General features: G+C 39.8%; 1 pseudogene; it reads left to right on the top strand.

Annotated features, from left to right (window-relative positions):
- The first annotated feature begins 1895 nt into the window (after nucleotides 1–1895).
- LOC131771339 (sacsin-like) lies at nucleotides 1896–23837 on the top strand (annotated as a pseudogene).
- Nucleotides 23838–24025: the final 188 nt, after the last annotated feature.

Here is a 24025-nt window from a genome sequence, read left to right as displayed (position 1 = left end):
GTTCTCTAAGAACGCTATCCTTGTAAACTCCGGCAAATCTACGATTAACGATATCTCATGAAAGTACACGTGCAATTTACGTGGCTCATTGATATCATTATCGATATTTTGCCTCTTAATAAATGCAAGGCACTAGTAGTAAGGATTGACAACTCAACTCGGCAACTTCAGAAAAACTAGGGCATCATAACAGTGAGGGATTATATCATAGAAAGAAGCAAATGAAATGTAATTTAGGTGATAGTCCGTCAAAGTTATGGTAAAAAACTACGGATGGTTCATTTCAAGCACGCTCTTACTAATTTGATCGATAGACACCGACTGGAAAATATAATGTGGACCATCATTGCAGGTATACTTTTCTATAAAAGTATAAAGCTTGGGAAATATTAAAATGTCTTCTCTTTTCGTGCATGGCATGACCGGTCGTTGCTTTGTTGTTTGTTTAATTTGTGTTCTGTAAGACTACTTCTATGAAATACCCGTAAGAAATGGGTAGCAGTAGACTCTGTTACCCTGAATCGTTTTTCTATTTCTACTGTCCATTGGTCGAAAATTTGCAATTGTTTTTACGCGATAAAATTTTTCACCGGCATATCGTCTATAACCATATTGACAATAGTTCTGGAACATGGGCAGGCAAGATATTTCTATCGTTAATATTAGATAACTTACGCGGATGACTGGTTCTTGATCTAATATTTCATGATTATATATTGAATGTGAGAGAGAATCAAATTTCTGAAGTAGGCATTTCTTACCGCCAGAGAAATATAATGCGCGTCCTTAATTAATGATCTGAGCCAGCGTTATTTCATCAATTTTAAGGATTCTCAGAAATATGGTTTTAACATTTAAAGACAAAAACATGCATTTATTTTCCATGTAATTTACTCTTGTATTTTTATGAATAAGAGGCACTCGCACACAGTCTTATTCTTCTAAGGGTGACTCGTGAAAGGGCAAAGCCCAGCCTAATGATTATGCATTGAAATATATTGTTTACTCGGGATATTTTCTAACGTTTCCTTTGAAGTTGTCAAGTACATGTCATGATATCGTCCATTGTGATGCTTTTTTTTTCGGCTGATATCAAACATATTCTTTTTCAACTTTGTACCGTAAGCGGCTTTTAGGTAGAAAGGACTATTTGAATGTCACATGATTTGACAAAATTTTATTGATGATGATGATGACATCTGCTCAAGTTGTCGAAACATCAGTCACTTCTATTGACAAAACAGCACGGTCGTTCTCAGACTACACCATTAAATGTCAGGGAAGTTTCAGTAAAGATGGAGATAGGTACACTGTATACAACGGCTGCTACTGGCGAAATTCGAGCATTATAATGCAGCTGAATCCGTCAGGCATACATTTTCATCTTTTCCTGGATACTCGAAAAGATTATAAAGTATTTAATGATAGAATAACTGAATATAAGAGTAAGAAACTGAATATCTAAAACAAGGGGTAGATATTTTAGGCAGTTTTTATAACCTCTTTCCCTTCTGAACGGCAGTCATTATTTCGTTGTTTTTTGTGATTCCCAGAAACTCTGAATATCGGCTTTCTGACAGAGCTTGTCATTATAGCTGTCAGTTTCCGGGAATTCATTTCCTAGGTGCTTCCAATTCCGAGAAACAGAGCACTGTTTTAGTTGTTTTACGTCGGTGTCTTGGAAAGATAGTATGCATCTGATATATTTTCTTGAGGCTCTTCATATATCCAAAAAGATCTAATATGACCTAATATTGCGTAGATTCACTAAAAAGAAACGCTCATCGATCGTGATAATGTCGTCACGTTATATCGTGTTATCATCATATTTTATCATATTTCATATTTCGATCACGTGACGTCTCGTGAACCTGCCAAGGCACAGATAAGCTCTGTACGTTCTTTAAAAAGCCCATTCACTTGAATACAATCGAGTAGAAGGAAATAGATGGCTACCTGAAGGTAAGTTTACTACGGAGTACGGCTTAGAATTAAGGTTTTTAGTCATAAACACACTGCAGCTCGGACTTATATGTTTAAAATACCAGGCCACAAGCAGATCAGTGGAACTGTGAGACATACGCTTGTTAATGGCGTGCATAATGTACGAACTCAAATGGCTGTTTCGATTCAAGTAGATGTTTCATCTATCTAAAAGACGAGTTACATACTCATCATATCTTATATTTAACGTCGAATCGAAGGCCGATCAATGGTAAACAAAACTGGCCTTCATTTTCATTTATCTATTTCATCACAGGAAGCTCAAGTTCACGTCTCGAGAAAAAGCAAACAATTAATTCACGAAAGCGTCACGCGTTGCGTGACTCGGTGTTAATTTACGAGAGGGACCGTTGAAATTTTTCTTACGTTTTAAGGAATAGTATGGGAAACGAAATATGGTCGATTTTCAACGATAAATATTTCGAAAGATGAGCATTTTACACATAAAATCAGTAGAACTTACTCACATCTTGTGTGTCTGTTTTAGTTTCTGGCGATTTTTGCAGTTTTAAGCTTGGTTTGCCATCGCTGACGATGCGTTATTCGTGTCATAAGACGAAGTAGCACAAATAACAGTGAGGCATACAATTTTTAATGTTTTCATGGATCCTTGAAAAGATTATGAAGTATTAAATGATAGTATAAATAAACATTAGAGTAGGAGACCGAATATCTAATGAAAATGGTAGTCATTCCAGACACAGGTTTTATAATCTCTTTTGTTAATTCTGAGATTCCCAGAAACTTCAGACAGCTTGTCATCATAGCTGTCAGTTTCCGGGAATTCGATTATTTCCTTGAGTGCTTTCAATTCCGAGAAACAGAGCACTGTTTTAATTGTTTTACGTCGGTGTCCTGGAAAGATAGCATGCATCTGATATATTTTCGTGAAGCTTTTCGTACATCCCAAGATCTAAAATGAACTAATTTTGCGTTGATTCAATGAAGGGAAACGCTCAATGATCGTAATAAATGTTATTTGATAAGAGTTCTTTTTTGATCACGTGATGTCTCGTGAACCTGCTGAGGCACAGATAGGCTCCGCAGATTCTTAACAAACCAACTCTTTTGAACACAATTGAGTATGAAGGAAAATATTATTACTTGACGGTAAGTTTACTACGAAGTATAGTTAAGAGTTGAGAGTTGAGCTTTTCAGTCACAAACATACTTCAGCTCGAACTTATATGTTTAAAACACTGTAGGCCGCAAGCAGTCAGTGAAGCTATGAAACAATTACGCTTTTAATGGCGTGCACGTATGAACTTAAATGACTGTTTCGATTGAAGCAGATGTTTCATCTACGAGCAATTACCAGAGCTAGGATATAAAGTACGCGGAAACCTTCATTTTTCTAGGCTTTTACCCTTACATGTCGTGGACGGCGTTACAAATATTTTTTTCTTACTTAATATCTGTTTAATTAGGTAACTGAGCGAAGAAATGACTTGCACGAAAACCGGCATAAATTTAAACTACGAATTCAGTTAGAGACCTGACTTGTTTTAAACTTTAGGTTTGTTTACATGTCTTAAAAGACGAGTTACATTAACCCATGATATCATGTGTCAAAGTCGAATTGAAGGCCGATCTATCGTGAACAAAACCAGCCTTTATTATACTTGTTTATTTCACCTAGAATTTTTGAAAACATCAATTATTACTAAACACGAAACCGACTCCAAGGCCACTCTTAAATTTACACTTCACCGTCACATTATAACTCAGAGTTGTGATAATCTTGCCTGAAAGATCATTCAGTTCGTCTGAAGGGTAACTCTTGATACATGTTACGCCTGTTTAATGTAGTTTTAAATTTTGTACCAATTTAATTATTAATAATCCGTTGCTGAGTATAATCCTTGAGGAAAATTGCTTGCGACATATTTCAATTTTATTTAATTGTAGTCTGCTTTTACGAATTATTTCTTTGGATCAAAAATATTCGGACTCCTTATGTTTTGGAATACAAAATCCATACTGGATGGCTATCAATACATGTAAAATGAAACTTTTTGCTCAGACAGGGGTGGGAGCTTCGTTACTCTTGCACACCTCAGCAATTGTAGTGGTGGGTGATATTCAGAGCTTTTCTATACCTTTTTTTTCATCACTGGCCCATTTGTTATAATAAATGTAGTCTTCTCTTCATGTGGCTGGTAGGGTAAGTAATCATAACTATAAACAGTATGTGTGTCAATCAATCATCAGATGTGTCAATCAATCATCAGATTCAGAAATATTCATGTCAAATCCATGTGTAATTACTGTACTTGTGGTATGTAGACTACTTCCAAATCAAGATGATTGACTTCATTCAGTCCAGTGTCAGTTGGTTCTGACTTCATTTCCACTAAAAAAAATTGACTTAATTGATATACTTCACAATTTTCATTACTTCATTCTCACACTTTACAAATTTGCATGTGTACTCAATACGTGACCAGAAATAGTGATGTGCTGTACCATTAAACAGCAGTTATCCAATATTATCCCTACATCCCACCCAATCTGCAGCAGGACAAATAATCAGGAATGAATGAATGAATAAATGAAAAAATGCATCAGTAACCTTAATAAACAGTTCTAGAGGCACAACAAAAATTTGAGATATCCCAGCTACAATGGCCATTACACCATAAAATACTTCAAATTATAAGTAAGTGAGAAGCTGTTAATGTTGAACTGTAGCCTAGATGTTTCGTTATCATGATGAACTATGTTTTAGCATTCAATTTAGATTTTTGTGTTAATTTGAGTCTCCTGTTTAGTTAACCCTTTCACTCCCAAATGCAATTACTTATTCTCCTTGATGCCTGCCATAAAATTCATATGATTTTAGTTTGGAGCATTGGGTATTGGATCAATTAGTAATTGCCTAGTTTATATTATTCTTTATTCTCATCACATGTCTGCTTTATATTGTATTGATATTGTGAGGAGAGATTCTGTCTTGGTCACTCGTGGAGTTAAAGGGTTAATCTGTTTCTTTGACTAAAAACTTGAGGATTAATAATTATTGTCTCTGTATTAGAAAGAACTTGAAGATGTTTGCATTCAATCATCAAATATTAAACATTTTGGCAGACAAGGGGGTTTTTCAAACATGTACTGGTTATTATTTTATTTAAAAAAATGTCACCCTTACTTTGAGAGAAATCTGAATATCATTTTCAATCTTGTATGGTCAGACTGCCAGTTTATTCAACATTATGCTGCTACATATGAAAAAATGTGCCCTAGCTAAGTTGATCTCTAGGTGTTAACGAAATTAAAAAAACTTTATCAAATATTATAAAGGGGGTAAGTTTCTAAAGAAACTATGGTGCTGCATCAATGGGAGAGTACAACAGGGTTATTTAGTATTATCGACTGAATTAATAACATAAATTGGCTTCCCTTAAGAGGTTAAAAGCTGATGTTTTGTGCATTAGCCATTTGCCAGTGAGAGCAAAGGTCTCTGACCAAGGGGGAAGAGTGGGCCATACATAATAATTGGGCCTGCACCTCACAAGAAACAGACTAGCATCCCATTTCTAGAAGGTAATTAAATTACCTGTTCTTTTAGTAATCCAAATAAGCTACAGAAACCAGGTATACTCTCACTGATATGGGCCACTAAGCTGGTTTCACGTAAGGATTGCTAGTGAGAGAAAACCCTCTGACCCATCTCGCTACACCCTCCTATTCTTTGCCACTAAGATTGAATCCTCGAAGTTGTATTGATCATGGCAGGAGGGTCTGGAGTCCCTCCCTCCTCTTCAAACTACAAAAAATGCACAAGTGAGTTGGATATACCAAGGAACTTGTCCTGGGTAACCCAACCTCACTTGAGAGTCCTAAATACATAAAGACTTTAATCGTCTTTCATATTTCTCTATCAGAGTTAAACCACTCATATGGCCTCAGCAGAGCTACCACATCCCAAGAGTAAGTATTCTTAAACAGACTGCAGTCATACAGTACAGACACAAAAGGCACTGAAATTACTGAGATTTACTGGATTTCATTGGTAACCATTTTTTTTCTGCTTAATAGCCTTTTGCTTTTGTACTTTTTCTCTCTTACCAAGAACATGTTATAGAGTGGTGGGAATTTGAAGATGAAATTGAAATCTGGAGTCAGTTGTTGCTACAAATTTTCCATCCTGACTTTCTTGCTTTGAATATTCCTGAAATAATGATTTGGTATTCATGGCATTAAAAATTATGACCTATTTTCGCTTAATTTACTTACATATGTGTGGCAAATGTGTTGTCTATTAATATTCACAGGAGTGCTAAGTCAACTTTTTATGGGTATTCAGAAATGGATAGGTATATCTTTCTTAAGTCTCCATGTTTTGTTTTTGATAGGATTTGCACTTTCTAATACTCGACAATAACTTTTTATTAGCTTGCTAATTAGTGCAAGAAAGTATGCAGTCGTGCGTTCGTGAACTGGAGTATGTCCTCAGGACCCCAGAATTTGGCTGCGTTAATGATTTGAAGCAATTTGGCAATGTTCGATCAGAATATTACATCCCTTAATCTAAAACGTCTGTAAGATGGGTACCCCTTTTTCTGTTAGGACTCGCTAGGAGATAATTTTCTGTTTTGTTTTCATTTGACTTTGTTTTCTTGGTTTTTTTACTGTAAAGTTTGTTCGTTTGTTCATTTCTTTCTTGGGAAGCACCATGTTTGATAATTGAACATCTCTTAACAGTGGATGTAGATGATGATTATGATAGCGAGAGTGACGATGATGATGACGACTTTAACTTGATTCAGCCATCACTGTTCCAACAAATAAAGACCATCCTCGATCAGTATCCGGATGACGGACAGATATTAAAGGTAATCAATGAAAAGAATATTTATTTGAGTTTTGACTGACAGCTAATAGTTTTCAACATAATTAAACTTCAGCAAATACCAATGATGTCCTTTTTTGGTTTATCCTTACTTTAAAGAGGTTTTCGAACAAAGAATTATTTTCAGAATACCAAACTAAAATTTTAATGAAGCTTGAGATACAATAACTGTTCTGATTACCACTGTTTCGTTCCATCACTGCAGTCACGTTCAGATTTAATAATCTCTTTCGTTCTGGTTGCCTTTTAATTTTTTCAATTAATTATTCATTTCGGTGTTTTTTCTATTACTTTCTCTTAAAATAAGAAATTCTGTTGATAATTGCGAGAATGATATTTTCTTTATTTCAGGAACTCATTCAAAATGCTGAGGATGCACGTGCGAGCCACGTGAAGTTTCTTCACGACAAACACAGCTACAGCGCCAGAGGAAAAAAGCTTTATAGCGGAGGGCTTCGTCAGTTTCAGGTATGTTGACGAATTAATTTCGCTTTCCAAAAGTATTGGTCAAGAGCGCTTTTCAATTAAGTGTGACGGCACAAATTCTTCGAAATCAAAACTTCTGATGAGAGCAAGGATTAAACTTAAGCGAAGCCACGAAACAATGGTATCGTACTTTAGATTTACGAGAACAGCTGCAACCGCAGAAAAACTAAGGTTCGTGAACAACACGCAAGAATAACATACAACTGGCTTTGTGTCCAATTATTTGAGAGACTGGCACGAACTTTGAACATCAGATGCACAGTCATCTGACATAACTCCTATTTTCAGTTGAAAATTCCTCTAGTAAACAAGAAAGAGAAGTAATGTGATAATTTGACGACGCGTTGGTCCTCTAAAAGTTTGTTTATGAGTATCAATTTTTTGAGTAAAGTACCCAATTAGACCTTAAAATTATTTGGTCTCAATCAGACCAGTTGAGGGAGTGTTCAAAGAGGTGCATCTTTTACTGCGTGGTCTGAATTTCATTTGACAACTATTGCGTCTGTCGAAAAAGATACTTTTAGTCAATGAAATGACCCCAAAGAGAGTGAACGTGCGGCATAAAGCTGTGTTCTGCCGGTTTTTTTTACGAGTTGTTACAGACGCTACGAGAAAGCAGTGTTGTTTTGAATTAGGCCATTGCTATCCTACCTTTTTCAATATGGCTAACAGTGCTAAGAAATTTATTATTGATAACCCTTTTCAGATAAAAACTGAAAAATGACGTTGCTTCCTCATTGGCCATTTGGTTGATGAGATCAATTTGTAACATCTGTTCTTGTTGTTAATAAATGCTGACGGCTGTTTCAATAAGATCTATTTATTAATCTAAAGGGGCCTGCACTTTATGCATATAATGATGCAAAGTTCACCAAAGAACGACCTGGAGCAGGCATACGAAGGCTTTGTGACAGCGTCAAAGTCATGGACCCAATGAAAGTAGGTCGGTTTGGACTAGGTTTCAAGTCTGGTTTTCATCTGACAGGTAAGGGTTAGCCACTAGTCCTGTCGAATATGAATCATATCCGGTCCTCGGCTTTGAAAAGGAGTCACATATTGAGAAACTAACAGAATTAACATGCAATGTATATTGTTTATTGAAGTTGACGATTTCCAAATAATCATCTAGTTTTATTTCAAACTCGTCCGCGTCAGATGTGTAAAAACGATAGTATGGCTTGTAAAATAAATTTTCCGCTGTGTGACATTTTAATTGGCTTGGAAATGCTAGCGAATGAAAATTAGAATAATAGTCTAATAAAGCATGAAATTGTCTTACTTCTGTATGAAACTGGACATGGAATCTCGAACCATACGAATAATCGTGTGATACAGATGGAAAACGACTGGGAATTCTACTGTTATTACAGAGTTAAGCAGCAGGTATTTTGAGCGGCACAAAAATCGGTTTTATCGATCCCCACGAGGACCACTTCAGTAAAGGACCAAGAGAGGAGAAGAACGGGATACCGTTGGCACCTACGCAAAGACCGTGAAAATATGAACAGAATACCTGATAAATTTTCTTCCCTACAAAGGAATATTTGATTGCACCGAGGAAGATCTTTGTTGAGGGTACGTTACAGTGGAACGGTGTTCCGCTTTGTCCGATTGCGTACGACGCCATCTGAGCTGTCCCAAAACATTGTACTCTGACGAAAAGGTGGATCATATTTTCACGAGTTTTTGCGACGACTGCACACCGTTTGTGCTCCTGGGTTCTTCAGAATTTAGAATCTGTAGAAGCTTTTCGTCCGAGAGAAGTCAGGATCCGTGCCACGGAAAAATATTCAAGTTCAAATCAGTCATGAAAGTCTTGCACTCGTTCGTGAGAAGAACGAGCGAGAGTTCTACGACGGCGATTACACCAGGCGAGCGTATGGCAGAACCTGTGACAGTGAAGTATCCACTCACAATGGTTGTGCAATTTCCAGATGAAAAGCGAACGTCATTCTTATCTCTGGCACAAGTTATCTGCATCGGAGGTGGAGGGTCCTGTCCAAGTTTGAAAAAGCTTCTAGATAGGACAAAGAGCTAAGTTCTCTACCTTCAGTCGGCGTTGCAATGGCAATTCCTTCAGAGTCCACTTCAGAAACGCCCAACATTCAAAGGCCAGTTGTTTTGCCCGGCTCCATTACCTATGCAGAAAAAGAGCTTAACTGGTCTTCCGGTGCATGTGAATGGCTTTTTAATCATTAAGTCAGAACAGACGACACATAAAGACACCGAATGCAGAGCAAGAAGATTTAAAGCGACGCTAACTGACAAAATCTTTGTTATGGAACACCTGCCTTTTGGCAGAAGCTCTGCCTCAAGCATACGCCACATTGATGAACGGCAGGCCACCGATCAATAGAAACATATAATGTTCCACCAGATGCAATCTACAGGTAAACCTTCCACAGTAGTATCTGTATAGGATCGTTTTTAGCAAAGACAGAAGTCAAACATTTATTTGATATTTTCAGATAAGATAGGTCAGTTGGAAATGTTTAATGGGCAACTGAAATTGCCAAAGAAAACCATAACATTCCCAAAGGAGAACCAAAAACAATTCCACCGGAAAATCAAAGTTCATTGGCTTGCAGATTGGTGGGAGGATGGGCAAGGAATGTGGTGTCAGTGAGAAACGCCTAATGTATTCTTTGCATTTTTCGTGTTTTAGTTGTGCTGATGGATTACAACATTTTTTCAATCATGCAAAAACCATGTCAAAGACGGTTTAGTTTCATGATGTTTCTGACGCGTCAATTTGTTAAGCCAATGTTTCAGTCCCCAAAGGCACATTGAAGTAGAGCATAATGACTGCCAGTTTAAGACCATGACTAGGTACGGAGGGTGTTGGATAATGCGCTGTTTAAACATGTATAGTGAAAGGATGGTAAATATTGTAAGTTTCCATATACGCCAATAACTGTGCACTTATGGACTTAAAAAAACGCCAACGTAATGCTTTTATAGAGTTGAAGTTCATGCCCCTTGCAAGCCTAACAAGTCTCTACTCCATTTTCCTCAACAGAGCTTGGCCAAATTGCGAGAAAAGTGTGAAACCAACTTGGAAAAGGCTCCAGAATCCCTTGTTCCAATCATGTGAATGTTATATGAGCTGAGTAATATACACTCTTGCCCGTGGGGGGGCACTGGCTGAAGGTTTGATGAAAAGCACATACTTGACCGGAGCGCATTAAAAGACGGGAGAGAGAAGAAGTCAGTTGATCGTTTAGTTATTTTGTTTGTGTATGTTGTTCGTTTCACCCCCCACCCACTTGGCGGAACTTCTGCCTTCTAGCAGATCAAATCAATGTTGGCACCTTTGCCTGACCATCCGTATTAAGCGCTAGAGCCAATATGCAGCTTCCTCTTCAGAAGTCACACCCTCCTCCCTGAGATGCGAAAGAATCTTAAAGGAAATCTACCTAACTAGCTACAAAAGTAATCAGTCACGAGGAAAAGTTGTCCCTTTTAAGCTTTGTTCTCGAAGATGATGACTTTCAAGAGTTGGTTAACCTTGAACTTTGCCTGTTTCTGACGGGGACGGTCAAGTCCTTCACAAGCTCTAGCGTAGCCGTTTCATCACCTCGTCTGAGCATCCTCGAAAAAGCTAGTGCCTGGGCTAAAGGAAAGAGTTTCTCGACCAAGATGTTGATGAGACCGTTTTGGGAAAAACTTAGGCAGTAGCTGAAAAAGGTATAATACTCCAGAAAATGGGTTTATCAAAACTTTGGTATATTAGTTTTAGCCAACCGTAGTTTTGCTGGGGTTTTAAAGCAAAAAACCTGTTTGGTTTAGCACATAATGCACTCGGACGTCTACATTTTAAGTAGAGAATTAATTACGGAGAAGAAGAGATTTTTCTAGGTTTTACATAAGCTGAAATCACACTAAGCCCTGAATTTTCTTTTAATACCGACAAAAAAAAGGAAACTCATACTGACACCACAGTGAACCAAATAGCTGTGATGGGAACTCAACAATCGCTTTCTTATTAGAAATTACAAGCTGCCTCAGTTAGGAGCTCTAAATTTCTATGTTTTTTTTCTAACAGGATGCACTCAGTTACAACTTCTTTGTAAAGCAGATGTACCTTCTCTACTGAGAGAGGCCTTATCCCAAGAATTGCTATCCAGTGACAAGGTTCAATGGTACCCCGGCGATCTAAAGTATCGCAATCCCTCTAGAGATTGGCTCAGCAGCGTATGGGGCTACCTAAGAGTACATTTTTCCACCAAAGGTGAACTAGCCAGCCTTGACGAATACAATCCCCTTTGATTCCTGTAGATCCTTACCAAGTTCCCGTTACCTTAGTATCACTGAAGAAACAGTCTAAAGTTGTTGCGACAAGGGTCCAATGCTGACCAACTTGATGGCACCGTAGTGAAAGTTTTGAAAGAGTTGGGTGTGGTGGTAATGACTGAGTGTCCTAAGCAATTCCCATCCGGAGTTAACGGGAACATTTGTTCACCCACCTTCAGTTTCAGGGGTCCTACAAGCTATGATAGTGTCTCCTTAACTTGGGCCAAGGTATGTTCTCTGCAATCATGCTTGACCGGAGAGACGATGCCTCTAAACGCTCATTTAGGAAATTTATTTCGAAAGTTTCATCTCTTCAGCAGGATGAAAAGGATTGTCTCTGATCTGCCACTTTTGGAGACTCTCTCTGGGAACTTTGCGTCCAAAAAAGATTACCGTTGTGCGGCACCAGAGGAGAATGCCTCCAATTTCTCCCAGAAGAGAGCTAATTGACATCAAAGATGAAGACTCCAAGAAACTAGCACGACTGCTAGATATCAGAATTTTAACTCTAAACCGAGTTGCTCTGTGAGCAAATCCTTCCTGACATCAGCCAAGGGCATTACTCTGGAGAAGAGATTGACCGCTTAATGCCCTTTGTTATGGAGCAATTATAAATTTCTCGTTAGAAAGGATAGCAATTTAGAAGCAATGATGAAAAAGTTACCCTTTGTGCAAAACACCAAAGGACGAGTGAAAGGCCTCCCAACTGTTTGATCCACGAAATGAGCTGATAAAGGCCCTTTTCAGTGATGAAGACGTATTTCCAGTAGAAAATTATATACTGACACATCAGTCCTTCCAATTCTAAAGGAAACTTGGCTTGAAAAGCGAGGAAATGATAACTGCTCAAGATCTTCACCAGGGTGCTCTTGAGATCCAAAAGAATTCAAACGTTTTAACAGCAAAGAAGAAGTCTCACGCCCTAGTGGAAAACTTGAGCAAAATATCCACTGAAGCTCCACGATACTCTCTCAGATAAAACATTGGGTTCGCTGCTTAAGGGTATTGCTTGGGTGACTGTACCGGAAGAAAAACCCAGAGATTTTCCCAAATGCCTTCCTTTTTGGGGGGAAGCTAATAGAGGAATGCTATGCAGGCCAAAAGACGTCAAGGGCAAAGAGTTCCTCAACCTCATTGGATCAGTACAACCTGTCATCGACGTAGACCAATCAAGTCAGTTGTGCGGATACTTTGGCTGGAGCAAGGAACCACAAGTATCGCAAGTGGTTCATCAGTTAGAAACTGTCATCACTCATTACAAACAAGAGGAGAGACCGCGATTTAATTTGCTTGTCAAAGCAATGTACGAATTTCTGTCTAAGGAGAACAGGGCTGATGTCGTGGAGGCAATTCGGGGTTTGAAAGACCCTAGCTGGATCTGGAATGGCGACGGATTCTCCCCTCCTAATACTGTCCTCTTGAACAACCATTCCATCGACCTGTCGCCTTACATCTCTGTTCTTCCTTCAGAGATGTCCATGTACCTTAACTTGTTCGACCCTTTCGGCATTCACAAAGACTGCAGTGAGCAGTTGATGCTTGATGTTCTTTCCATGATTAAACAAAAGTACGATCAAGGTCCTTTTGAGACATCAGACGTAAAAAAAGATCTTACTTTATGCATTTCCATCCTAAATGAACTGAAGCCAGATGATAATGGACAGTTATCGCCTGAAGTTCAAAAGAAAGTCCTTCTTCCAACTTACGTAAAAGGAGATACATGTGTTAACCTTGCACCAGCAGAAAACTGCATGTATGGTGAACATGACGGATCAGAAGGAGAAAATGAGGACGAAGAGGTCGAATTTCTACAAGTGCATCCAAACATCCCTGTAGGAATAGCAGAGCTTTTTAATGTGCGAAGCCGCAGCAACTGCTTGCTAGAACCAGACGAGCTAACGATGGGAGAAGAGTTTGGACAAGAAGAGAAGCTCACTCGAAGGCTAAACAGACTGCTGGAGGAATACACTGATGGATTTGCAGTACCCAAAGAGCTTATTCAGAATGCAGATGATGCTGGCGCCACAGAAGTTTGCTTTTTGTATGACGAGCGAACAAATGAGGATGCGATGACCGGCCTGATTGACGAAGGCATGAGAGACTGTCAGGGTCCTGCATTGTGGGTTTATAATGATGCCGAGTTCAAGGATGAGGATTTTGAGAATATAACAAAATGAATGGTGCAACGAAAGAGAATGATACCCGAAAAGATTGGAAAATTCGGGCTTGGTTTCAATGCAGTTTACAACTTGACAGACGTTCCCATGTTTGTAAGCCGAAACCATTTTGTTATTCTCGATCCCAACACTTCTACCTGGGGAAACAAATTAGGAACAAAACGAAACCTGGAATAAAGCTTGATACCAACAAGAATTCAAAAAGGCTGCGAAAGTTTCGAAATCAATTCAAGCCATTTAATGGTATCTTTGGTTGTGATCTTCATCTAAAACAAGATGACAACTCATACAAAGGGACACTATTTCGCTTTCCCTTACGAACTGAACACCAGGCTATACAAAGTGAAATAAAGAAACTTGTTTACAACCGGAAGCAAGTTCAAGAACTGTTGAAACGTGTTACTCAAGGAGCCCAAGCATTGCTTCTGTTTACTCAGAATGTTCGTCGTGTCTGCATCTTCCATTTATCTAATGATGTAACTGAGCAGTTAAAACCCAGGAAGATATTTGAGGTCACCAAATCATTATCAAAGGATGGAGTAAGACGGGAACTGCCCTATACAATTACTCTTCCAACTACTGCCGAGAAGCTGAGCACAGAAGATCAGTTCTTATTGAAACAGTGTAATTTTCTGCGAGCGTCATCTGAAGTCAGCAATCTAAACCATGGATACAGCGAGTCCGCTCCTGCCCTCCTTAGTTCTGCACTCACACTGAAGATCAGAGCACCGTATCAGAATACGGCAGCAGGTTCTTAGAATGTAGCTTTTCTAGTGATGATGACATTTGGCTTGTTGTCTCATCTATGGGCAAAGGTGCAGCGATGCAGTTCTCAGAGAAAGACAGTAGTCTTCTTGCATCAGCGGGGGTTGGTGTTAAGTTCTCAACTAAAGATTCTCTAATTCCAGTACCTGTTTGCGATGAAACCAAAGGATCAAAGGCAAATGGCAGTGTTTTTTGTTATCTTCCACTTCCCATTTGTAGTGGACTACCTGTACACATAAATGGAACGTTTGCAGTTTCCTCAAACAGACGCACTTTGCTGGTGAAAACCGAAGACGATAAGGCTAACTTTGGACAAGAGTGGAATGAAGTGCTGTTAAAAGATTGCGTTTGCTCTGCATATCTTGACCTTCTTGAAGACTTAAAGTCCGTTTCACAGGCTTCAAACAACGCATACCAATATCACACACTGTGGCCAAAATTTGCCGAAGTTATGTCAACTTGTGAGCCCCTTGCACGTTCATTCTATGAATATCTTCTAGATGGAAATAAGGCTGTTTTTTCGGATGGTAAGAGTTGGTTGGCCATCAATGAAACTGTTTTCCTAACGCCAGACCTACGTGAGGATTCTCAAATAGGAAACATATGCTTCGAAGTGTTCAAATTGTTGGTTGAAGGTAATGGAGCTGTGATTGACCTACCTAGAAAGGTGTTTGAGTCATTTCAGAAGTATGGTCTTGAAGAAAAAATCCACTCCCGAAGCTACGATAAGAGTAGGTTCTTCTTGGAATTGTTCTTCCCAAAAATTGGTTCAGTGCCCCCTGATCTGAGGGACAACTTGGTCTTGTATGCCTTGATCCTCAAAGAGAAGAGTTCAGTGATGCAATGAAAACCTATGCTTGCATTTCGGTATCACCAGATCGTCATAAGCTTAAATGCCCCTCTCAACTAATGATCCTCGTAGATCTGCAGCGTTGTTATTTTCTCCTGAAGATGAAAGGTTTCCTGAAGAAGCATTCAGGCACCCTCTTCAACTCCATCAACTAGAGCAGCTTGGAATGTTGACAGACGATCTTCCGTGGTCTGACGTTGTAGAAAGGGCAGAATCCGTCCTAAGTCTGAGCCAAACTTGTAGCAAGGCCGCATCGGAGAGGATAAAAAGGCTTATAGAATTTCTCGAAAAAAAGTGTAAGAATAATAAAAAATGCCTTCCCTCGACCAAAGAGCAACAACTCCTTTTAGTGACTAAATTTCTCCCAGTTCTCACGAGGCCTCAGACCTTTCCCTTGGCATGGAAAGGTAGTGAAATGATATACGGGGATAAACTAGCGTTGATATCACCAGCTCAAGGCTTTTTAAAGGATAGCTTGTACCTCGCGTGCTCTTCCGCACCAATCATAGACGCTGCTATCCCACCAAACGTGAAACGATTACTGCAGTTCGATAAACGAGAGGTCACAACGGAGCAAGTTATAATCCAGCTAAATGAGGCCATCTCTACCAAATTTGAAGTCTGTGGTATGGAAGATGTGAGAAAAGTTTGTAATGCATGTTACAGCTTTCTTCAAGATGTTCTTCCCAGCGATGCAGATCAAATAGCCAAGTTTCTTGAAGGAAAAAAGTTCATTCTTGTTGGAAACGGTTTGTGTATGGAAATCGAGTTTCGTCATCGCTACCCGTCGACTGTTCTCCGTACTTGCATAGGATCCCTGAGGAGTGGGTCAAGTACTCAAAGCTCATGAAAGAAGGTGGCATGAGAGAACAATTTGAGATGGAAGATTTCATATCTACACTTCAACAAATTAAGAAGGACTTTGGAGTGCGAAAGTTAGATCGTGGCACGCTGAATGTTGTATGCAACCTGGCAGCTCAACTAAAAAAAGTGTTGGAATCTAATGGAAATCGTTTCACACCAGAGCAAATGAGGAGTTCAATTTATCTTCCCAACCAGAAGGGAATAATGCGACCTGTAAGTAAGCTTTGTATCAAAGATTGCCCCTGGATCTCTGGTGGCCCTGGTATGCAGTTTGTTTATTCGGATATTCCTTGGCCAACAAGTCTCGCATTGGGGGTCAAAACCCTCAAAGAAGAGGCAGTAGGAAATCGTGCGCGAGGACTTGCGTTTGGGCAAAAGGAGAAACTGACAAATCGCCTAAAGAGGATTCTTACGGGCTATCCTTGTGGGAAAGAACTTTTGAAAGAACTAGTCCAGAACGCAGATGATGCAGAAGCAACTGAAATCTGTTTTATTATGGACCCCCGTATTCATCCACGGAAGAAATTATTCGACGAAAGTTGGGAACCATTACAAGGACCAGCGCTATGTGTATACAACAACAAGCCTTTTACTCATTCTGATATCGAAGGCATACAAAACCTCGGGGAAGGTAGTAAAGGAGCTGATCCACACAAAACAGGCCAATACGGCGTTGGTTTCAACGCTGTCTACCACCTGACCGATGTCCCATCGTTTATGTCTAAAGGTGACGAGATTGGTGAAGTTCTGTGTGTATTTGATCCAAATTGTAAGTACGTTCCTGGCGCCAATTCTCAAGAACCAGGGAGAATGTACACAGGAACCTCAGAGTTGAAGAAAAACTTTCCAGATGTGTTCCGCTGCTATCTTGAAGATAAGTTTCCCATTGAAAATTCCACCATGTTCAGATTTCCCCTAAGAACTCAAGAAATGGCTAATAATTCGGATTTGTCATCCACTCCATTTACGTTGGAAGCATTGAGTGAAATGATGGAGGCTCTCAAGAAAGAGCTCTTTGAGGTTCTGGTTTTGTTAACAATGTTAAGAAAATCACATTATGTGACATAGATGAAAGAACTGGCTATGTAAGTAACTGCTATTCAGTGGAAGCAGTCATTTCCGACAATGATGCAGCTAAGAGACAGCGGTTTGCTAACCAAGTCAAACAGGTTGCGAAGTCAATAAGGAAGAGTGATGACTTCTCGTTCGGCAACTTTAGGGTTGAGAAGTGCAGCTACCCCCTCTACATAAGTGACAGCCTCGGAAATGAAGAAAGGTGGCTAATCGTTCAGCAAATGGGTTTCGAGCATAAGGTTCAAACAAGCATAGAGAACGCTTTTCGAAATCGTGACCTTGGAATGCTTCCGCGAGGTGGTTGTGCTTGTCTCGTGGAAACCGAATCTTTGAAAGCACACAAGAGAAAAAAGAGAGCTTTCTGCTTTCTTCCACTCCCACTGGAAACAGGTCTCCCTGTCCATATCAATGGTCATTTTGCATTGGACCACGAGGCCAGAAGAAACTTGTGGAGAGATGAGAACGGTGGTTATCGTAGTGACTGGAACAACGCTTTGCTGAGCGATGTTATAGCTTCCTGCTACCTAACACTTCTAGATGAGGTGAGGGGTTTCCTTCACCTTCCAACTTCGCATCTAACTTCGAAGTTTTGTCTGAGCTGCAGTAAAGAAGAATTGATTCAGAAGGTGAAGAGTTACGAGAAGCTATTTCCTTGCACCTCCTCCAATCCCGACTGGGCGATGCTGATAAGATCTGTGTATCAAGGAATGAATACCAAAAAGTCACGCTATCTTCCGGTGGTAAGAGATTCTCCAGATGGCAGCGATTGTGATTTCGAACTTACTTGGTTTCCTCCCTGTGGCACTGGAAAAGACAAAGCCTACTTTAATGACATCCGAAGTAAGGGTTGCTATTCTTCTCGACCAGGTAGAGAAGAGGATGAAACCACAGAAAAATCAAAATCTATGGAGTCAATACTGCTTCAAACAGGCTTTAATCTTTTGCAATTTTCCTTGCAAATTTTAGAGGCGTTTGAGCATTCTGAAGTTTCATGTCACCGTACATCCCCTTCCTCTGTTATTGAGTTCCTCAAGATTTTCTTCACAAATGTAACGTCTTTACCCATTGATGTCGCGAAAACCCCATTCAAGAACAGCGAGGGTGTAACACTTGTGCTACGGTACTGCAAAGACTCATACGAATTCTTACATAATCTTCAAGGATTACCATTGTTACTTACCCAAGACAACTGCCTCCGAGTGTTTAGCAAAGATGATCCCAAGTACCTTTCCCGCTATCATGACATTTTGCCAAAATCAAAGGACATGTTCGTCCACAAGCAACTTCTGAGCGATATTTTTCCTGAAAGGGTGATTCCAAGGACATCAGTTTTCATGGCCTTTGACGTCGACGCTTTTGCACGGAACTTGGAAGGAACACTCTCGCTGCAATATTTTGGGACAAGTAAAGTCAATGTGTGGTCCCCAGAACAACCCAAAGAGCCAAACCATCGTTGGATTTTCAAAGTGTGGAGCTTTTTGGCTGAATCATGGAGGGATACTCAGTGCAGCGCGAACAGTTTTGTTATGCCTTTGTCTAACTGGAGCATCATCCCTGCAACTGAGCAAGTTGTCATATCAACAGCTGATAACGAAAGAGGCAAAGATGTGAGCAAGCAACACGTCCTCGTTCCAGTTAATTTCGCAAAATGTGTTCTTGCATTCACAAAAAGTGATCAGCAGCAAAGGGCACCTTTAGTAAAGGCTCTTAGGGCGGTAGGCCTTCTTGAGTTAAACTCATCGTTCTTTTTTCCCTTAAACAAGCCTCCGCCACTCTTATCCGATCTTTTTATGTTAGCAGAGCAAGTCGTAGGGTCTCTAGAGACTCCAACTTCACTTCTTGCATCTCTTGCTCACAAATTGAGCTGGAACCCTCGTGTTCAAATAGGAACATTGGAACGTGGCGACTGTCTAACAATCCTTCGGTATTTCAACAGCAGTGAACTAAGTTATCCATCCCTCGACAAGTCCACGCTAAGGAGGCTTCCTTTTATCCATCAATATCTGGTGACATGATCAGTCTTGGATATCAACAAGTTACCGTCCTATCGTCTGAAATACCACAAATAGGGTTGGATACCATTCAGAAAGAGGGCAATATGGAGTTTTTGGAGGACATTTCAGAGCTGTCACACTTGTACCGTTTTCTGGAATTTGCTTGTCCTGGGCCTGTAGAAGTATATCACGCGTTTGTGTTGCCACATTTCAGTATTCTTAGCAAGAAGGCGAGACAGACTCATCTTAAGTATATTAAAGATAAGTTGCTGCCAAGTCTGTCAGAAAGCGATGGGAACAGGCAGAAGCTACTGGAAAGCCTGAAAACCACAGCAGTGATTACCACGCAAATGGGAACGCTGGAAAAAGCATCATCCTTTTACGATCCAGACAATAAGGTTTTCAAGGTCATGCATCCAAAGCATATGTTTCCACCTAGGCCACTGAACTCAAAAGACTGGTTGAAATTTTTGAGAAAGATTGGCCTGAGACATCAAGTTCACCCAGATGATTTCAAGAAATTTGCTGAAAAAGTTGCATGTGACGCAGCAAGAAAGCGCTCCTCAGAGACGGATAAACAGTCAAAACTGTTAGTGTCTGAATTGCTAAGTCGCTCCGATTTACTTAGCGAGGGGCTTCTTGAAACTGTTTGCGATATTGAGTTTGTGATGCTAGAACCAATCTGTAGTAAGCTTCAGGCTTTGCACAGGCAACATGGGCAAAAAGAAGACGGAACACTACCATACATTGCATTTCAGAACACTGTTGTTTCTGATCATACTGAGTGTGTTTGGACATCGGCTCACCCCCTCCCAAAGTGGGCACATCCACAAGATCAATCAGGTTTGAAGACTCCCTACGGGATGTCTAGAGAAGAATTCTGCGTCAAAATCTCCGAGCGTCTCAAAGTCCTATCAGAACCAACCTTGGAAACAGTTATATCTCACTGTCGCAATATTTCCTATCGGCTTGAGGAAGAAAATGGCGGCAAAGTCCCAGATGAGCAGTGCAAAACTAGGAAGTCTGTCATGAAAAAAGTCTACAAATTTTTCCAAGAAAGGGTCATCTTGAGAAAGGATGGAAAAGTAGACCTGCAGGATGTCCCTTGCATTGTTGTAGAAGGGGGAGCACGCTTTGTGAGAGCTGAGCAGGTAGTCCTGGAAATGTCTGAGAACCTTGAAATAAAACCACTTCTTTATCGAATACCGCCTGATCTTGGAGAGTTTCATGAATTGTTTCTTCATCTTGGTTGCTCCAAATCTGCTACAATGTCACACTACGCCATGGTTTTGGAAATGTTGCAAAAGCAGAGTCAGGGCAATAAACTGCACCCCAACGAAATCAGTAGTGCGCTGGGTGCTGTACGAGGACTACTGGAAGGCCTGCAACAGGATACCACTACAGAGATAAGTTTTCAACAACTCTTCTTACCAGCGATGAATCTCAATAGTAGCCCAACAGATTCACCTCCAGTTTCTCTGCAAAAGTCTTCTGAGCTGGTATTTGATGATTCTCCTCATTTTCTTCCTCGGTTAAAGAAATTCAATCAGCTATTTGTCGTTGACCTAAAGAGGGTAGGTTTAAAGAGTAGTTCATTCATAAACTACAAAGATCTTCTCACGCGCCTTCCACCTTCCGTTCAACCCCAGATACTATCACAAGTGGTTACAGAGGAATTTGCTGACTCTTCAGAAGGCAGTGAATTTACAGTTAAACTTCGCATTGCAGCTTCATTGGAAAGACAACTCAGCTCGGAGGAATTCTTTCGTGGAATTGTGAGGCTTATTCGACATAAGAACAAAGAAAATGAAAATCTCAATGAAAATGTTTTCACTTCCATAAACGACAGACTGAGAAGCATCGAATTCCTTGGGCTAAACAGAATTGTAACAAAACTGGTGTATCAAGGTGATCAAATTCCTGATAGCGAAGGTGAAGTTTCGTACTTCGTAAACAAGGTTTCAGCACCAGCCGGCAAAAGCATTTGGAAGGTCTATGTTAGACCTGATGTAGATGAAAACCTCTCCAAGTTATATTTGGCCGTAACTCAAGTGATTGCAGAAGTATGTGAAGGATTGCTGGGAGAGGCGGTGATGTTCCTTCAAGAGATGTTACGCATCGATCCCAGTCAGATCTGGTGCATGTTGGATGAGATGAACATTACGCAAGACGATTCATACAGAGGGTCAAGCAGCAATCCCCTACCACTTCCCGGAAGTTTTATCCCTGTAGAAGACCACCATCTCTTGAACGAAGATTTTGAGAATATCGCACCAGGGGAGTATGTTGGTTATGAAATGGAGGATCCAAGCATGCAACAGAGAGAGGGAGATGCAACATTTATTTACGCCGTGATATTAGAAGAAGTAAATGCTCAAGAAAACAGAAGCCTTCTTTCAAAGTATTACATGGTCAACGTAGGCAACGACAAAGAGCCCCAAGAAGTCGAGTTTGCAGACTTGTATAAGTTTCACCGACTCCAATCTTCTCCATTAGGCCTGTCAGACGGGCTTGAGAAAGGTAACACTAAAGACAAAGCGATGGTTTTGAAGCAGACTGCAGAGATCCTGGTGGAAGCATGGCAACTACCTGAAAAAAGGCGCAGGAAAATTGTCAAGCGACTCTTCCTTAGATGGCATCCAGACAAAAATCCTGGAGAAAAATCATTGTGCGACGAGGTTTTACAGCACATCCAGGAAGAAATAGCAAGGTTAGGAAGAGTCCAAAGCGACGTAATAGATGGCCAAAGCTGTTACACACCGTTTTTTGATTTCTGGGGAATGCGTGCCAAGCGTCAACACATGCATCGCGAAAAGTACAAGAAGAACTATCGACGAATGTACACCTCCAGTGATGAAGCCCTGAGAGGCGATTCATCTTCAGGTGTTCCCCCAAGTTTTTGCACGAAGAATCCTCAGCCTGGTGAGGCTAGACGATGGCTTAGACAAGCCGAGGCTGACCTGGTAGCTGCCAGTAATGACTTATCTAGAAGAAACCCATCTTATGAGTGGGCGTGCTTTAAATGTCACCAGGTGAAAAATATTTATTTCATTCACTTGTTACTTATAGTCTTGAAAATTAAAGTTAATAATGATGAGGTTAGGAAACGAAAAAGAAAGGTTCCAGCTCGGCTACAACGGAATGGAATCAGAAACTGAGGCTTGATAATTACATTTTCTCGTTAGTATTGTTTTCTCACAAGGTAGGAAGATGTGAGGTGAACGAAACAAACAAAACAAACGAACTGAATGATCCCGACGCACCTTATTTAAAAAGAGAGGGGTATTTTTCAGTGATATCGTGTTTTTAAAAAAATTATCCTCAAGAGAGGTATTTTTGAGGTGGATGATCTTTCTCTCTCAGATTAAATATATTGATTTTGTTTCCTTTAGAGTGCCGAGAAGGCTCTGAAAGCAGCGCAATATGCTGATGACGCATTCAAGATAAATCGTCACAATCTCAGACTAAATGCTTCACGGCTGGCCGACTCCGAACTGTCGGAACTTGCAACTGAGCTGGAGGATCGATTGGTCGATTCAACAAACATGCGCTATCCAGATCGACTGCGCTTTCCTCAGATTCCAAAAGATGTTTATTCATTTGAGGCAGCTAGTGAGGCCCTGAGACTAGCGAGAGAAATTCTACAGAGAGTTCGAAATTTGATACCAAAATAGACGTGGCGTTAAACACATATCGTTTTTAGTACGAACAAATTTAATTAAAACTACTAAGAGTAGATTTAAGGTAAGATAATCGCAGTTATTCGTTTCGTTCTTGATTGCTGATCAACAACCGCCTGGTTTTATTCAATGTTTGCTTACAATCCGTTTAATAGGTATCTACATTAAGCGAATGTAAAGACAGCGGTACTTTTCATCAATGGTAATTGTATCATATAATGATGACATTACACAAGCATATATATGGAGAGTTCATGATTCTTACCTCAGGTCGTAGCCTTAAATTGTTACGCCATGGAAAGTCTTGCTTGGTAGTTTAAACTTTTCAATTTTTTTTTTTTGGCTTAGAAACTAATGCTATAAAAGAAAGCTTTCTCAATGTCTTAATTAAAGTCACAATTTTCCAACAACGTTTAGCATAAAGAATTAGTTAAGTATCGTTTTTTGCCGTCCTTTCAGATGAGCATTATTGACTCCTGCTATACGCCAGTATTGAATAGATGTTTTTCAGTCAATATGAAATTCATAATAGTTAGTTACCTCAAGCTTTGATTGTTATCGTGTCTATATGACTATATAGTTGAAAGCAGAGAAGTTGTTTTCAGATTACTTGATTACTGCATTAAAACAAATGCGTGGAATCTATGGTTTAATCTACTAGTTAATCCCAAGAGTGACAAGCATCTAATTTCTCCTTGATATTGTTCAATCAGTTTGCAGTTCAAAATAATTGTTTATTTCATTGCTTGTTTTCATGTCTATATGTATACTTAAAGAATAAAAGAGCCTTTAAGATTACTTACTACATTGAAACAAATGTGTGAAGTTTATTATTTAATCTACAGGTGATCCCCTGGAAGTGACTAGGATCTAAATCTCCTCACAATTTCACCCCAAAATCAACCGTTAAGGTCACAAGAATAAAGGAAATAATCTCTAACTGAAATTGTAAAGCTCTAGACTGTCAACACCTCTAAGAAATGTAT

Source organism: Pocillopora verrucosa, chromosome 10, assembly GCF_036669915.1.
Source record: "Pocillopora verrucosa isolate sample1 chromosome 10, ASM3666991v2, whole genome shotgun sequence".
Lineage (NCBI taxonomy): Eukaryota > Metazoa > Cnidaria > Anthozoa > Scleractinia > Pocilloporidae > Pocillopora > Pocillopora verrucosa.
The sequence above is the reverse complement of the archived record's forward strand: the minus strand, read 5'-3'. Positions and strand labels throughout refer to the sequence as shown.